Source organism: Podarcis cretensis, assembly GCF_951804945.1.
Source record: "Podarcis cretensis genome assembly, chromosome: 6".
In the NCBI taxonomy this organism is placed as follows: Eukaryota; Metazoa; Chordata; class Lepidosauria; order Squamata; family Lacertidae; genus Podarcis; species Podarcis cretensis.
The window spans coordinates 60,512,670-60,527,796 of record NC_137175.1 but is presented as its reverse complement, the minus strand read 5'-3'; the positions used below and the strand labels follow the sequence as shown (position 1 = coordinate 60,527,796).

The window sequence follows — 15,127 nt, the reverse complement described above, 5'->3', positions numbered from 1 at the left end:
TTTCTTTTGTATATCATTTAAAATGGGAACAAATTAAGCTGTTAGTTCTGCCTTAGTCATGCAGCCAAGAGCTACCTGAGTATTTGGGTCAATAAACTCAAGGTTTTTGGTTGGGTCTCTCTCTCTCTCTCTCTCTCTTTCTTTCTTTCTTTCTTTCTCCACTCACTCTTACAAACTGGCAACGTAGTGTCCGTTCATTAAAAGAGATGTCCCACATTCAAGAGTTGAGAAAGTCAGACTTTGCCTTTGAACCGAGACAGACTTCAAAGGTGAACCAGGATGTGATGTTTGCATTAGACGTGTGCGCAGCTTATCTAAACTATGCATATCCTGCTATTCTGCCTCGCATTAGCATTTTTCTCTCTACCATCATTTAACTTTCAATCTAACCATATAGCATTCCCATTAATCTAGCTTGGTATTCTGCAATTTTCTCTGCTCAGGTTCAGGACTTGGGTAAAATAGCTTACATCAGTGAGTGCTACTACTATGATTTTTGGAGCAGTGGAATATATTATGTATGTTTCAAGGAGCTGATCCGGAAGCCATAATGGTTCAGTCCAGGGGTTGAATGTGGATCATTGGCTATATGGGAAATAGCCAAATAGATTAATGAATAACATCAGACCAATATGTTTTGCATTTGGTTACTGTTATTGAGAGTGCTGCTGCTGCTGCTGCTGCTGCTGCCTGTATCCCCCCCCCCCCCCCGCCATGTTTCCTTAGATGTCCTCCAGAGGCCTTTAAGGTCAACACTTTCTGAAGCAGATAAAACATTATAATTCCTTGAAAGTAAATCAAAAGGATTATGACATCTAGGAAGAAGCTGTTGCCAGACAGCTCATGAACAATATCACTGTGACTGACCCAAAGGCAATACTTAAACTGCCAGTAAAATTGCCCATGGAGTCTGCCAAGAGACCAGATGCTGCTGCTGCTACTGGAAAAAAAAAATACCTACTGTAGCTTGGCATTTGTCCTGTAATTGCTTTCCAGGAGAAAATAAACTATAGCATGACAGGAGAAGGTGAATGGCTCCTCACTGTAAACTACCTGGGTGACCTGAAAATGTGTATGCCTTTTTGTGGCATGTTATCCATCTGCTCCATCCTTCATTCTACCTGAGCTGTCTAGTTTTTGATCTCTACTGCAGTGGTGATCTCTGTTGATGATTTAGCACTACACACCTATTCTTTTTGTCTGTGTTGGGACAGGAGGCTTCCATGGAAGAAAGGGAAGTTGTTGTTAGGATGCATGGGTTGTGTGGCCAGAGCCTACAATAAACTTATTGCATGCACACACAGAGAAAGAAAAGGACCAGTAATGATTGTAATATATGTTCCAGCATGCCAAGGTTTAGATTCTAAACTTTAGAACTACATATTCCATATTAATCAGTTTTGATTTGGTTTTTTTTTTACCATTTTAAAAGATAAGGTGTTTTTTGCGGGGGGTTTTGCACTGGGCCTACATTCTGGCTGTCATGTTAGTAAATGAATTTGCAGCTTGAATGTTTCATGTGCTCAAAAATTATTTAAAACTCTGTGAATAGTGCTTCATTTTCTGTTCATAACAGTTCTGTGATTACACTAAAGGTATTGCAAAATAACTTTACTCAGAATAATTATCCCAAAATATCTGATACTAATTTCTAAAAGCTGTTCACAAAAGTTTTGATGAGTTAATTTCAACAGATGTTCAATTTGTTAACTTTTAAGTCAAGCACATTTTTTTAATAGCTGACTCAAATGTGCCCTGTACATCATTTGGAACCTTTGGGAATGAAATTATTTTTGTGAAGATTGACTTCCTGATTTAAGCAGCAGAAGGCAAAACTAAACTTTATGCTGCATGTGTAGCATGCAGTCATGTCTGTGCTCTTTCATTGCAGTATTTAATTTCAGGTTATATGGTGGGGTGGGTGGGAGATTGTCATTGGAACCATGGTCTGTAGGCATCCTGAGGAAAATCAGGCCCACTGCATATTTATAAGGCTTGGGGAAAATAATAATAATAGTAACAACAACAACAACAACAACAACAACAACAACAACAACAACAACAACAACAACATATTACTTATACCCCACCCATCTGGCAGGCCTCCCCAGCCACTGTAGGCGGCTCCCAACAGAATATTAAAAACACAATAAAACATCAAACATTAAAAAAAAACTTCCATAAACAGGGCTGCCTTCAGATGTCTTCTAAAAGTCAGATAGTTGTTTATTTCCTTGACATCTGATGGGAGAGTGCCTGGTCTCCTGTAACTTTGCTTCTCGCAGTGAGGGAACCACCAGAAGGCCTTTGGCGCTGGACTTCAGTGAACGATGGGGGTGGAGATGCTCCCATTGTCTCTGAGTTGTCCTGGATCTTCAGCAAGTAAACCGGAATCTTTCCCCCCTTTTTTCCCTTTTTTTGCATTCTCGTGCAAGTAGATAAATAGGTACCGCTCCGGTGGGAAGTTAAACGGTGTTTCTGTGCGCTGCTCTGGTTCGCCAAAAGCAGCTTAGCCATGCTGGCCACATGACCCAGAAGCTGTATGCCGGCTCCCTCGGCCAGTAAAGCGAGATGAGCACCGCAACCCCAGAGTCGGCCACGACTGGACCTAATGGTCAGGGGTCCCTTTACCTTTTTAATAACTTTAGGGTTTTCCTTAAAAAAAAGCTTTGAAGTGTCCAGATTTTTACTTCTTGAAATATGGCAACCCTAACTAACCCACACACAAAGTATTTTCCCCTCCCACATACACACAACTTTCAACTTACACAGGGTTACATTCTAAAAATAAAAATAATAAAAGGAAGACAAAGCCTTCCAACTATTTGTGGCCATGCCAGAGGAAGAGGGAGACGCCTTGAGAAAGGCTAGTCTTATTCATACAACACTAAGTTGTGGTTTAGCTCCACATAATGTCTGTACCAGCTTAGAAAGCTGGCATGTATGTCTTCAGTGGATTTGAAAGCTCTGACTTTGTGTATGTTCAAATACATGTAAAAAAACTACCTCTTGGTATTTATTCCTCCTCCCCTGGTTCTCTCTGGAGATGACTCTTTGTGACTGGGAAAGTTTCACTTCTCCCCAGCACAGCTTCCCTTTAGTAGACATTTAACAGACTTAATTACAACATACTCTGATCTTAGCTGTGTACTTTGCCCCCTCTCATTCCTTAGTCTCTATTTCGTTTTGTAAAAACGGAATCCAGAGCTTCGAAAGAGGGGAGAAAATCCCTTCAGCTTGTCACAATAAGTCGCAACAGCGTAGCATTGGTAATGTACAAATTTATCATTCCTTTGTTAGTTATTTCAGTGTACAGGAGGTTGGAAAATGGGAGTTTTCATTTACCAAGCATAATACCAGTACTTTAAGACAGTGTTTCAAAGACTATGTATTCTAATAATTATCTTACTGAAAGCATGTTAAAGTTCACAGAGCTACTTCAGGACTAAATCAGGTTTGTGGATAATGCAGTGTACGCATAGGGTGCATGGTTTGGTTTGTGGTGGATGTGCTCATGAACAAGGCTTTTAAAATTGTTATATAGACAATTGCCTAGCTGGGTGCATTTGGAGGGTGAGTAGTACAGGAAGTGCAGGTAGCAGAAGCTGGCAAGCTACATTGGAAGCAACCTTGCAGGATGATATCTGGGCAGCCTCAAAGAGGTAGACAGACAGGGAATGCAGAGATAATTTGGCAGCAGGAGCAAAGCTCAGTTGTAAAGCTTCCTTGGAAGAGTACCCTCACCCAGTGAATAGTTTGTGTCTTCATAAGAAGCTCTAATTTACATTTTGAGACTCATGTAATTAGGGCAGATATTAAATAATTGGAAAATAATCAATATATAAGAAGCTAGGTAGTTACATCTAATGTTTAAGGTAGAATTAGCTCTTTTGAGCTCATTTGTTGTTGCGTGTTCAGACCTAGAGACCTCCCCCCTAAATAAAATCACACGTGACTCAAATTTTAGTTTGGGTTTTTGGCAGAATTTAGGACACATCTTTATTGATTACAGAAGGTGAGTGGTTGCATAGGCTCTGGTTCAACTAGCTCCCTGCACTCTTGCAGGCAGCGCTAACCCAGGGCACCAGCATAGGTCAGCCAAGGGTGAACACCTGGGAAGATGAAAAGTTGGGTACAGACTCTGTTCACCACCCAGATGCCCCCCCTGGACTCAGGTATGGGTACAACCCCATCTCAGGGGTTGACCAAACCAGTTGAGTCCATGGATTCCTTTAACGGAATACCCTTCACATAGGGATGGCGAGACCGCTCCCCCATCCCTATCTCCTATCCGCCACACGAACACTGCACTTGCTGCCAACCACTCACATCTGTAACCAATCCCTTAACCCTGCTGACACGGAGGTCAGCCACAAATCATTCCCAATCACAGACAGATGAACCCCATCAAGCCTGTAAAGGGACGCATCACAGAAGGTAATGCCCGGGTGATGGATCACCGTCCCACCCAAGGCCAGAACCTTCTTGGCCACTGCGCTCTGCATGCACCTCCTGGCCCTCTCAGTGGCAGCTGGGCATTGGCTACCACACCACACACGTCGCTGCAACAGCTGCGACCAAAAAATTTTGAGTCCAGGAAGAGCTGCCTTCAACTCTTCCAAGTCCTCCTGCATGCGGGTTCACAGGCTCAAGCTGGGAGCTTCCAGTAAATTGTTGTCACCCAGCTGCACCATCATCGCTGCAGGCGTGCCTTCCACAGACACCTTTGCCCGCACCATCGGGAGAAGCTCCTCCCAACGCATTCCTCGTCTGGACACTCAGGAGATGCACACGTGGCCGGGGAGTCCGAGCCTGCATCCGAATCCAGACTCCACTGCCCTCATGCTGGCCCAGTGGACAATGCTGTGCCCGACTATCCAGACGTGCAGGGCAGGCGGGCCTAGGAATGAACAAAACAACATTAATAACTGCACCTCAGCGCTGCATCCAAACTTAACCCCTGTATACCTCAGATTTCCAGTGGCCCAGATCCTTGATCCTGTTGACGGACAGACCCCAGTGCGCAGCAGTAGTAGCTGCACCAATACGAAAGGAATGAGGTGCATTGCGCATTACTGCAGCAAATCGATGCCTCCTTAACAGGGACCCATCCTAGTGAACCAGGAAGGGTGAAGTGACAAATATCTCTTGGCATCCTTTACTGGACAACCCAGAACTGAATCATCATCAAAGATCTGAGAAGACGTACCAGTAGAAGAGGATGAATCGCCATCTCTCCACCTCTTGGCCATGCGTTTGGAGCGATGACTCCTCTGCCGCTTGCCACCAGTTGAAGAAGAATAAGAAGATAAGAGTTTGGATTTGATATCCTGCTTTATCACTACCCGAAGGAGTCTCAAAGCAGCTAACATTCTCCTTTGCCTTCCTTTCCTCACAACAAACACTCTGTGAGGTGAGTGGGGCTGAGAGACTTCAGAGAAATGTGACTAACCCAAGGTCACCCAGCAGTTGCATGTGGAGGAGCGGGGAAGCGAACCCGGTTCCCCAGATTACGAATCTACGACTCTTAACCACTACAACACACTCTAGGCACCGGGAGATCCTCCTCCAAAGACTGGACACTGAGCGCCTCCCTCGAAGGAACAGACCGAATGTGCACAGAACTAAAAACATGTGAGGAGTTTGGCTGGGAGAAAATTCCCCTTCCCACATGCTGTGCAGGCTGAAGCCCTGAACTCCCAGAACCTGGGGCTGCCGACTGCAAACAAGGCAGCCCTGACCGAAAGGCCCGCTGCACCATAGCACCCATGCTCCTAGGACGACCCCTAGGAATAGCTGGGTCTGGTATTCTGGAAGGCTGAAATGGAGACAGCAAAGCCTCAGAAGGATCATAAACCTCACTCCCTTCGCTCACATCCGAAGGACCGTGAGCCTCAAAAACAGTAGAGGACGTGGATGGGCTGAGCATCAGGCTGCCTCCCAAACTGCTGAGCCAGTGACTCAAGTTCTGTATTAAAGCGAGTCATGGCAGCAGGGTCTGAGCCAATATTGGCCATAATTGCACTCAAGCGATCCAGCATAGGCTGATGAACCACAGGGGCTGGCACAGAACGCAATGACTGAGAGGGACCCCTAATGACCCTCTTAGAAGGGAGAGCAGGACTGGGATTCCTTTTAATAGGCATCACGGTCCTTTTGTCTTGTGTAGGGAATGCTAATTACAAATACACAGAAAGACCCAGGCCTTTAAAATGGCACTCCCGCCAATGCAAAATGGCGCTCCCACCAAAACTCGTCAGGAAGAACCAAACCCTGTGACCTAAAATGGCGGCCAGAACAAAACAGAGGTTTTTCCCGCCCTTAACAAATACACTACCCAGCTAAAATGAAAGGGAGCACAATAAAGCCAGGGAGAGGGAACTCTCGCTGCTATGAAACCAATCAAAGGACTTAATGACAGGGCTAAAGGAGTGACAAACGCACTTGCCCAAAGTCATGTATTAGGCACAAGGCTGCTACCGCAGCCAGAAAAACCAACCACCAAAATGAAAGGGGAGAGCAGCAGCAAGCTCCACAACAGGAGCGTCCGGGGGCTGGAGCCCCAGAGGGGCAAAGCCCCGTTAAGAGGAAGGGAAGGGAAGGGGGAGAGAACAACTCAAAAGGAAGAATAAAAAGCAATAACAAAAAGGGGGAATAAAAAATAGAAAGAAATCAGTCAGACGATCCGTCAAAGGTAAGTCTCTCAGCTGCACAGAGGACACGCTGTTAGCTTGTTCCGAATGCATGAGCCAAAAGAGGAAGCTCTGGGTCACATGCATGGGTATATATAGGTCCCTCAATCTGTTTGGACTGCACCCCATTGGTCAGATTGGACCCAACATCAAGGCACCTACCAATTGGATGTTATGGCTAACCAATCAAACCCACCCACAACAGAGGGGGTCAGTCTCCAGATCTCACCATAACACGTGCCCTCTTTTAGGGAGGACACGATTTGTTGTTTTCTGCTGTACAAAGTTTGAGAAGACTTCGTGTACTTTTGTTTTTCATCATAATATAATCATTTTTTGATTTTTGATTTTGCTTTTGTACATTACTGTTGTAGAAATCTGTAAAAATTGTGTTGTTTTTTTTAAGAAGCTCCTTTCAAAAAGATAGATAGGATTTGGGGATTTTAAATCACAGTAGCAGCTGGATTTCATTGTATCATCAAATACATGACAAAAATCTATGAAGAATAATTCTGGTGTGTATAAATAAATTATACGTCTCAGCTAAAATATAACTTGGTGCATCTTGCTCTGTCGCTATGCAGTTTGTCAAAGAATATAGTGTAAGAAAATGGTGGAAAGTTCTCTTCCTCTGATATTATGTTTAATATCCAACAGGCATGACAGATAAACGATTCAAGTAATTTGGTCATTTCCAATTACGTATATAACAATAGTAAGTGAATATACAGTAGGATCCCAACATGCTGATTTTGCTTATGTGATCACAGCTTTATGCGGACCAATAAATGAATAGAAAGGGAGCAGGAAATTTTTGCTCTGGAGGCTCTTGTGGGACTGTCCAAGAATTTTCAACATCTCAGATGATGGGAGTGGTTCGGGGGGGGGGTTATTCTGACTTTGCACAATTTTGCATTTATGTGCAACCATCTGGGAACATAACCCTTGTGTCAGTTGTGGTCACACTGTGTTAAAATACAGAACTGGCCGAAGAAGAAGAAAACAAATGAGCAATTGTACCAGCACCAGCACCCTTTATAAATTACAAGTAGCTTATTTCCTCATGTGTATAAAACTATGACTACATTTGCACATAGCAGTATTTTAGAGTTAGAGAGCAAATCGATTTACTTCAGGTTCCCAAATGTTTCATTGTTTTCCGCATTGGGCCAATGCAATGCAGTTGAGGGTTTGATGTATTTGGTTATGAAAGGGGCCCTGTGAGATGTCTCCAAACTTAACCTATTCAGAGATTAAATCTATACCTGTTCACAGGCTTGCTGTGATGATAAATGAATTAAGAATTGAAAGCACTTTGTATGTATACTGAAAAGTGCTATTATTAATGGTATTTCTCTCCCTGATCACATAGTATGGCTAGTTAAGCCTGTCTGCAGATCTAGGTTACATGACTGAAAATCTGTGTGGAATTAAGATAATCACACATATTACAAATTACAATAAATAGGTCAGATGCTCTTGGTGGACTGTACTCTCATCTTCATCTAATTGTTTTTCTTTTTTAAAAACGAGTAACTATGCATATTCCCAGAGCTTAGGTCAGATGGCTTTTTTTCTATATAGAAGGAAAGAAATACATAGCAGATGTGCCTGAAGTACACAGAATCCCAAGAGGCCATGGGAAGTGAATTTTTTTTCTTATGCTTGCTGATTGCTAAGAGAGTTACTGTGACATTGGAAAACTGAAAATGGTCCATCTGTGAAGGATTTTTTCCCACAGAAATAATATCGATGTATTTTAGAGGAATTAGGTGGGGAAGAATAAGGACATATTTTGGAAGACTAGGACCTCAGTTTAATTTAACTGTGATTATGAGGACAGTATATGGACGTGGGTGGCGCTGTGGGTTAAACCACAGAGCCTAGGATTTGCCGATCAGAAGGTCGGCAGTTCGAATCCCCATGATGGGGTGAGCTCCCATTGTTCTGTCCCTGCTCCTGCCAACCTAGCAGTTCGAAAGCACATCAAAGTGCAAGTAGATAAATAGGTACCGCTCCGGCAGGAAGGTAAACGGCGTTTCTGTGCACTGCTCTGGTTCGCCAAAAGCGGCTTAGTCATGCTGGCCACATGACCCGGAAGCTGTCTGTGGACAAACGCCAGCTCCCTCGGCCTATAGAGCGAGATGAGCGCCGCAACCCCAGAGTCGGCCACGACTGGACCTAATGGTCAGGGGTCCCTTTACCCATTACCTTTATGAGGACAGTGACATGTATAAGTGCATCATAATCATACTTTATCTGCTTAATATACTGTGTTGTGAATGAGACAGTGTTGTGTACTTATAAGCACATAGATTACTGATTGGATTACTGTCATGCTTTATACGTGGGGCTGCCTCTGAAGATGTGCTGGAAACTTCAGATGGTGCAATGGCCAGATTGCTCCCCAGAACAAGACTGTCTGAGCATATAATGCCAATCCTGGCCTGACTGCACTGACTGACAGTTTCCAGGCCTAAGTTAGAGTCCTGGTGCTGACCTTTAAAGCCATCTCAGTACCTTAAGGACCGCCTCTCCCCATAAAAACCAAACTGGACCCTGTGCTTGTCATCTGAGGCCCTTCTTTATGTCCTTTCTCCTCAAGATGTTCGATGGGTGACAGCAAGAGATGGGGCCATTTCTCTGGTGACTTCCCAACAGTGGAATTTTTTCCCCAAAGAGGCTTGCAAGGCACCATCATGTCATGCCTTAGGCACCAAGCAAAACCATTCTTCTTTATTAAGGTCTATGGCCCTTAAATAATCTATGGCCTGTTAAAGTGGGGGGGGGGTAGGGTATGAAGACAATGGACTGTTATCATGATTATTTTATTATCACAGTGTCTGTTATTAAGCTTTCTATTGAGCTTTTAATATGTTTTTATTACTGATGCTCGGTAAAATGTGTTCTTAATATTGTATACTGCCCTGGGATCTCTTGATAAAGGGTGGTATATAAACCAAATAAACAAATAAATAGATTGACACAAAATTTGTACCCAGGCTCTTCTTTTCAGAGCCTCCCTCCTCCTATTTCTGGTCCCCATCATAATTTTGACAGTTGTCCCAGTCCAGAAAGGGAGGTCCACACATTGAAGTTGGGCTCAAATCATCACATACTACTGCATTCTGTTGTGTGGATGTCAAATGCTGTGCCAGGAGGCACCTGATGCACATAGATCAAACGGAGGTGTGCATCTAAGCATTCATGTGCATTGCATTGTATACTGTGGATAGAGCATGTCTGTGTAAATTTGTTTTGTGCTGTGAATGATAGTCAGTACTTATTTCTTATCTAGGGCCAGTACATGCAGTTTTTATCTGTTTGTAAGCAATCATGTGCTGCAAAACTTCATTGCATGTAGCCATCTCTTTATTAGGATCTATGTCTACAGTTAGTATTGCAGTTACAGCTGTAGTGGATGGTACGATGGTGCACCACTGCTCCCCTGACCTCCAGTGGGTCACATTGCTGCTGCTTACCAGGAGGAGTACAAAGACCATGGTTGGGAACAGCAGATTGTACCCACTATTGTATTTGCACTATGCATTAATGGGACTGTGCAAACAGTGAGGAGCTTATGGCTGCTTTGCTCCTTCCATGTCCTTTTCACTGACACTGTGTTGCTGATCTAAGCCAGGGTTTGGCTTAGCATGCTGTTCCAACCTGGGCTCAACCTGGATTAAGCTCTCACTTTGTTATTTGGTGCAGCTTGGGATGGGTGAGGATAGACTTTCATCATGGGCATGAGTCTGAACAACATCCAAATAAAATTTTGGCTCACCTCAGTATGCCGCAGGAGTAAAATAGGCTGGAGAGAGGCAAAGCAACAGTAAACTATTCCCCAGGAACTCACATGTTTGTGTGGTGCTGGTGAAGTGCTGTGTAAACCAGCCCTCCCCCTTTAAACTAACCACACTTTTAAGTGTACAGTACATGGAACTCTCCAAAATAGACTGTTTCTGCAGGAACTGTAAGGTCCGTCCCCCCAATTTTCCTGCAGTACAGTAATTAGAACTGTTGATGCACCAGGTCAAAAGCAGCACGTTGTTTTGATTCTTGCCATTGAGCGTTGAGCACTTCAACTCTAGCATTTAATTGACTCACCAAACACAACTTTGTTCCTTGACTGGCTTCTTTTCAATTGTTTGTGTGCTTCTTCTTTCTCCTTGTTCCCAGAGAAAACATATAAACTGAATTTTCTCTATTTGCACCAGTTCTATCTGGGGCACCAGTTGATAGAAAAGTCCTATTGTACATGTGTAATATAGGACATACAATATTTTCCTTGTGTTGTGTTATTTTCTAGCCAGGAGAGTTTAGGTGGCGGTCACTATTGATGCATTTTGGGCGAGGAGGAATAAATGTATTTCTAGTTTACTAACTCTTCTTAACCCAAGTGATAGCTCATTAATGCTCAAAATATTACAGGCCACAAAACTATTTTCTCCTGTCTAGTCTGCTTTTGTTCAAATAAAATCAAAAGTGCATCTTGTAGCCCAAGCTATGAAAACTGTAAAATGCTTATTTAGTGCAAATGCCAACTGATTCTTAAAATAAAAATATTTCTAGAAATGTGGTGGAAAAATAAACTTGAAGCCTTTAATCAGTTGTGCAGAGCAAATAGTAATACAACTGCTGCTAGTACTTTAACTGTATTTAATTGGGTTTTTGAATGTTTACTTCATTAATTCCTAGGTATTATATCATCATAAGATGCATTCAGGGTATAAGCTCTGTACTTCTCTTAGAATTAAAAGCCAATTAATTCAGAAATTGTTTGCATTGCTCCTTTGTGCACTCAGAAAGAGAATGGAAATCTTCTCATGTTTGTTAAAATAAGAAGATTGCATATAATCTGCAGGAAAATCTAAGTCATGGGGACACTTTTGTAATAAATAATAGTGTGGTGTAACACAAGAGCTGAAATGTTACGGAGGAGAAACAACATTTTAAAACTAATTATGTGATTGTGGTTCTTAAACTACAGTGAGAATAACAGAAGAGCAGAATTGGCATCTCATTGAAAAAACGTGCTCCTTCTTCCCCCCTTTGGAAAAGAAATTAAACAATGACCTAGATTGGCAGAGACAATGAAAGCTGTGGCTCTGAATAGCAGCCTGCTTGCCATTCTGATTTGGATATCAAAACAGATGAAATGTGGAAAATATGTAAGCGTTTTTCTATCATGACCCATGCAAAGACCTACAGTTGGAAGGAAAAATGCATTGTTGCACGACCTTACTCTGACCCCAGTTTTACAGATGTCAAGACCTTGCTTTCATATGCACTGTTTAGAGGATAATAGGGCATGACATTGGCTTTTAAATAAATTTGTGTGGGAGCATGTCCATAAGACTTGTAAACCAGTTCACAGGAAGTTCTTCTATGCATGTTTCATTGAGATTCATGAAAGATGAGCTACCCCTGGCTTGATTTTGATTTTGGACCCCAAACCCACTCCGAATAGGTTTGCCCCCTCAATTCTCAGTTTCAAAATTCAGATTTTATTGCTCTGGTGATAGTGACATTACTCACGGTACCCACACTGGTCCCTGGACCACATCCTACATACTCTTCTCCTTTGTTTTTTACTAATTAGGTGGTGTTTGTAGTTACATCACCACCATTATCAAACATGTCCGCAATGAAACAATTTAAAAGCAATTGTAAAACAGTTACAGTTAAGTTCTCTCATCCACTGATATCAGGGTTGCCAAGAAGCATGTCTAAAATTCCTCAAATGCCTGGATGTTTATTTTGTCCTGGCTTGAGGTCAGAAAACCAGGTGTGCAATGCTGGTATACAATGCTCTGGATGCTAAATATGGTGCAGGTAAAGGAAAAGGACCCCTGACTGTTAAGTCCAGTCGCAGACGACTCTGTGGTTGATGCGCTCATCTCGCTTTACAGGCCGAGGGAGCCGGCGTTTGTCCGCAGACAGTTTTTCTGGGTCATGTGGCCAGCATGACTAAGCTGCTTCTGGTGCAATGGAACACCGAAACCAAAGCAGTGCACGGAAATGCCGTTTACCTTCCCACTGGATCGGTACCTATTTATCTACTTGCACTTTGATGTGCTTTCAAACTGCTAGGTTGGCAGGAGCTGGGACCGAGCAAAGGGAGCTCATCCCATTGTGGGGATTCGAACCGACGACCTGATTGGCAAGCTCAAGAGGCTCAGTGGTTTAGACCACAGCGCCACCCACGTCCCTACCCCATGTCCAGTGCTACTTGTACCTAAGATGCTGGTATCTGTGCTCATCACAGTGTCTCAGTTGCAAGGATAGTTTGGAAATGTAGATTCCAGGGTGTCTAATAAGGACGAGGGAAGCATGAAAAACTACATTGGTCATAGTTCTTGGTGTCTGGGGTGTTCCCACTGTACCATTCCAGACATCATGGGAAGTTTTAAATTTTGAGCTGAAGAGGAAAAAAATTTGCAGGGGGGTATGTGGGCGCAGAGGGATTTCTGATTAGTTTGTAATGCAGTCAAGCACTGTAAGATGAACAAGTTCATATTCTGAGACAAGTTATTGTGAGCTTTGGTTCTGTATATATCTGAACTTCATGGCAGATAGATGCAAATGAGGACACATGATCTCACATTGCCAGCATTTACCATATTTCAATGGAGATAGTGCAAAAGTTCTTGGAGTGTGTCTATATTTGTTTTTAAGATTTTATTATTTGAAAGAACCCAGTGGAAGTATGTTTTGCCATAACATCTCTTAAGCATATTTTCTAAATGGCAAACAATATCAGAGCATCACAGTTGTATTGCTGTCTTTGATATAAGCTCTTAAAAGTGTTTCAGTAGTTTCAGTAGTTGTCATTTTCCTCCTCTGCTTTTTGACAACACTTCTTTTTGCTTTAGGCTAGGTCTATATGTGTTCTACAAAGTAATCCTGATCAGTATATTTTTGTTTTAATCAACCTTTCTCCCCGCACCCCAGCCCCCAGAAATTGAGGTTATTTATATTGTGTTTAAACAGCTACTCCTGTGAAACAGTTCCATTGTCATTATCTGAATGAGAGACCCATTAAGTGAATGCTGTGTAGCTGACAGCTCCTTAAAAAGAAATAATATGCCATGATAATTAAAGGGGAAAAGCTTCCTTCCGCTTCTGTTGAAAGAACTTGAAAGACAAAGCACTGGATCCAGGCTGGGAGGGTTGTTGAAAGCATCCTTCCCCTTGTCAATCTTGTTGTACAGCTTAATAAAGCATAGACAGGACTTAATCAAAAGGAAAAAGGCCTTCTCCACCCAAGCTCAAGATAAACTATGATTGTCAATGTCACTTTCCCTTAAGAAAACCAGTAATAAAAATGCTACTTTTAGTAACAAGTCTGAATTTTATAATTTTATAGGAATACACTAGTACAACTATTTTATGTAGATGTTCTAAATTTTCATTACACTTTTGCAATCCTGATTGTTTTCACACACATAATATTAGTTGGATGAGTTAGTATTAGAATTGGTTAGTATTATACCCATTTTAGGGCTGAGTGTTTGAGGCAAGTTCCCTAATGTTGCCTACAATCCTTGGCAGTGAAAGGACTTAAACCATTCTGATGTGAACAGCTTTTTCTCATATGTTCCTGGGGTGTACCTTCTCAATTTCATTTGAGAAATATGTTCTGGTAAACTAAGAATATGCCCAAAATTTCCCTTGCCCAAATTTATTATTGGAGTTTTCTCATCTTGTTTTTCTGAAGCTGAATTCTCCATTGTTCTGTTAAAAATAAATAACCCAACAACCCTTAAATTTATACAGCATGATCTGCATGTGCGGTTTGCTTTATCTTTCATTTCCCTTCTCAACAATATTTGTTGCCCAGATTCTGAGGACTTATTGTTACAGGCACCCTATATGTAATCATGGGCATACTCTTCAAATTTAGGACAACTTCTTGGCCAACTTTGTTATTGTAACCTTGTATCTAAGTTTTGAAAGGTTGTCCTTTAGATATTTTTCTGATTTGTCCCAACTTAGGACCTTGTACAAAGTCATGAAAAAGTTTGACAATATGTCATTTTCATCATTTCAAGTGACATCCTTAACAAGTATAAAGACTAAAATCAAGTGCTGCTTACACACTGGATCTTCCTTGGTTTCTCTTCCTGCAGAAAATATTAATTTAGATAAATAACATGGTTATGGCCTGATTCTGTGAAAGGGAGCTGTTTGCTGACATACCATTTTTGCAGCTTTTCTACAGTCGTCTTTTCAGCATGTTATTTCTTGCCTAGTAATTCCATTTTCTGCTGCTCATGTCAGGGAGTGAAAGCTGTGATGGAGTAAGAACTTTAGTTCAAGAATGATCCCTAAATATTCCACTTACCGTATTTTTCGCCCTATAGGATGCACCGGCCCATAGGACGCACCTAGTTTTTTTGGGGGGGAAATCAAGGGGAAAAAAATTATTCCCC

At 42.2% G+C, this 15,127-nt stretch overlaps 1 protein-coding gene across 6 annotated transcripts in view; it reads left to right on the top strand.

Annotated features, from left to right (window-relative positions):
- DAB1 (DAB adaptor protein 1) overlaps window positions 1-15,127 on the top strand; it is a 666,637-nt gene that overhangs the window by 508,861 nt on the left and 142,649 nt on the right. The window contains exon 1 of one of the 6 annotated variants that reach the window (XM_079982115.1): window positions 3,188-3,269. The exons of the other annotated variants lie outside the window; for them this stretch is intronic. The gene's annotated coding sequence lies outside the window, so the exon portion shown is untranslated. Of the gene's footprint in view, window positions 1-3,187; window positions 3,270-15,127 lie in introns of those variants that run through there. 6 annotated transcript variants of the gene reach the window in all.